This window comes from Cryptomeria japonica, chromosome 5 (genome assembly GCF_030272615.1).
Source record: "Cryptomeria japonica chromosome 5, Sugi_1.0, whole genome shotgun sequence".
Taxonomy (NCBI): Eukaryota; Viridiplantae; Streptophyta; class Pinopsida; order Cupressales; family Cupressaceae; genus Cryptomeria; species Cryptomeria japonica.
The window spans coordinates 725,119,506-725,122,916 of NC_081409.1; positions in this window are offsets into that span (position 1 = coordinate 725,119,506).

The window sequence follows — 3,411 nt, forward strand, 5'->3', positions numbered from 1 at the left end:
TGAAGAAAATATTTAGTGACCGAGTGATGAAGAAGATCATATAGAGCCTACTGAGCCTATATTAGCAAAATATGTTAGAAGAAATCATGCATCAAGTCAGATTATAGGAGATAAGGATGATCCAGTAATGACAAGGAACAAACTAAGACAAAACGCATGTCTGATATTCGAGTTTGAATCGAGGAAAGTAAAAGAGGCACTAAGCAATGAAGATTGGGTGAATGCTATGACAAAAGAGATTGAAAAAATCAAGAAAAATGAAACATGGACACTGGTCCCAAGACCAAAAGAGAAAAATGTAATCAGTACAAAGTGGATTTTCAGAAATAAGCTAAATGAAAAAGGCGAGGTCATTCAGAATAAAGCAAGACTAGTTTGCAAAGGTTATGCTCAAGAAGAAGGAATAGACTATGGTGAGACTTTTGCACCTGTGGCAAGACTTGAGGGAGTGAGAACATTGTTGGCATATGCTGCTTACAAAAATTTCAAGGTATATCAAATGGATGTTAAATCTACATTTTTGAATGGTATACTAGAAGAAGTTTATATTGAACAACCTGAAGGATTTATTAAAGAGAAGGATAAAGATCAGGTATGTAAGTTGAACAAAGCTTTATATGGCCTAAAGAAAGCACCTAGAGCATGGTATGAAAGGTTGCACTCCTATTTAATCAGGATTGGATTTATGAGGACAAGTGAAAACAACATGTATATGAAGAATGATGAGGACAATGAAATACTGGTTTCAGCCATATTTGTTGATGATATTATTTTTTGTGGAACTGATTCTTTATGTAAGAACTTTGGAAGTGAAATGTGTAAAGAATTTGAGATGTCATTAATCAATGAAATAAAATGTTTTATAGGTTTACAGATACTGCAAATGAAAAATGGGATTTTCATTACTCAATCCAAGTATATAAAGGAAATCTTGAAGAAATTTGGAATGGAGGATTCTAAACCTGTAAGTACTCCTATGACTACTAATTGTAAAGTATCAAAGAATGATGAATTTGCATATGTTGATGAGACACTTTACCGATCTATGATTGTAAAGTTGTGATATGTAGTTCACAGCATGCCTGATCTAGCACGTGCAGTAGGCATAACTGCAAGATTTTCTGCAAATCCCAAAGAAACCCATATGACAGCAATCAAGAGAATTTTTAGATACTTAAGAGGCACTGAAGATTATGGATTATTATATAAAAAGGAATGATTTTGACTTAAAAGTCTATACTGATGTTGATTAGGCAGGAAATATTGATGACAAGAAAAGCATAAGCAGTGGAGCTTTCCTTTTGGGAGAAATACTAGTGAGTTGGCTTAACAAGAAACAAGGATGCATTTCATAGTCAACAACTGAAGCTGAATATGTCACTGTAGCATTGAATTGTACCAATATAGCATGGATCAAAAAACTGATGGAAGGTATGAATGAGATAGTTACTGAGCCAATAACTATATTTTGTGATAATACATTTTAACTGCAAGGAAATTACTTCATAGGGGAAGTAATCTTGGATTAGTTTTACTTTTGGCATTGTTGTCAAAGGGGGAGAAGACTAATGATAGGAAGAGAGGATAACAGGAGAAGAATAATAGCAGTTCGAATCAATTGGAAGAAATCAAGTTGCTATTGCCATCAATGCCAAAGGGGGAGATTGTTGGCATTACAATAAGGTTGTTGGAGATTGATGATATAATTGATAAAGGATAAATTACTATCTTAATAATATTATTTTGTCATTGATGTCAAGCAATTGATTTTTTGATTCAGTATGATGTTGCCGTATCTTAAAGAGTATGTTTTGATGAGTATAAAGATGTCGGTAAGTGACACAGAAAGAATGTGAAAATGAAGGGGAGTAATAAGTTATTCAATTGGCAACTATTATCGAGTTAGACAGTGATGAGATTATGTTATTTTGATTGTTTTGAAGACTGAATAAGAAGGAGAAAATATTTCATGTAATAGAATGAGTAAAGATTTGATACTGTTCTATTTTACCGAGCAAGGAGCCAGTCGGTAAACACCAAGGTTATCGATATCGGTTAAAGAAAGAAGAAGTCACCGAGTGTCGTCAGCAAGCAAAATTACGGAGTAAAGTTCAGTATTAACCAAGTATCAATCGAGTAGTAACATAATGCATTGGATGAATAAATACATTATTAAATGAAGGATGCCAATGGGCTGGAGATTTATAGAAGATTGGAATGTCGTGCAAGAAGTTTGTTAAGGATCAATGTCAATGAAAAATTCAAGAGTTAGATCTACAGCACAGATTGAACGGTCAAAACTGAGCACAAGTACCAAGGAAATAATACAAGTTCAAAGGCAAGATAAAACATTTTCAGTTTGAAGGATTCAATGAACCTAGTCAAGTTTGATGATCTGATGGCTAAGATTAATCATGGGAAATGCGATTAAGGAGATTAAGCGGTTAGAAATTGCTTATAAATAAGCAAAAAGTTGATGAACAAAGTATGCAGGCAAATAGAAGAGCAGTTATACTGCAGAGGTGATTACCGAGTATAGAAGATTGAAGATTTGATTAAAGAACAGATTGAGAAGCCCAGCAAGGAGGAAGATAAGTCTTATGACAAGATTATTTTGAGCACATAGAGTCTACTTTAACATTTCAGATGTGAAGTTGTAGATATATTTTATTACTGTTATTTATTTTTGTAAGTGACAGGAAATCTCTTAACCAAGTGGACCTAACAGTCTTATTTGTAAATCCTCTAGCAAGGTTACATTCTGAATGAGTGTTTGAAATCCTTTGACAAGGTCACTTCTAACAAAGTGCAAGATTCTGATAAATCTGAGGGAAATCCCTTGATTGGGTCACATCTAGCAATGTGTTTATGTAGTCTTTAACAGGATTGGCTTTTAACCGAGCATACTCTAAAAGAGTATATTTTCATGTGGGTCCGAAATCCCATAGTGGTTTTTCGCTATTAGGGTTTTCACGTTAAATCTTGTGTTAAATGTGTTTTGATGTTTCAAGTTTATCTATTTGAGTTTGAATGATTTATAGTCATAGTTGCATATCAATTAAATTCTACCAAGGTTGAATCTGATGAATGTGTTGAATTGTGAGTTTATCTGATTCACCCCCCCCTCTCATCTAAATAACAGATTTTGATAACATACTAGAAAGGTTACCATTCTTTTGTGTAATATCTGGGGCCAAATTAGCTCCTCAGAAGTCAATTGTTATTGGATGGTTAGATACACCTCCATCTTGGTTAGCAAACAAAGAGTGGGGTTGGGTTGGTCCCAATAAAATTGTAAGATACCTTGGGATCTCATTTGCTATTAGCCCATCTACAAAAGACATGTGAGAATGGATCTTTTTTAAGGTGGAGAAGAAACATTTAAAATGGAAAGCTCACATGTTGTCATTG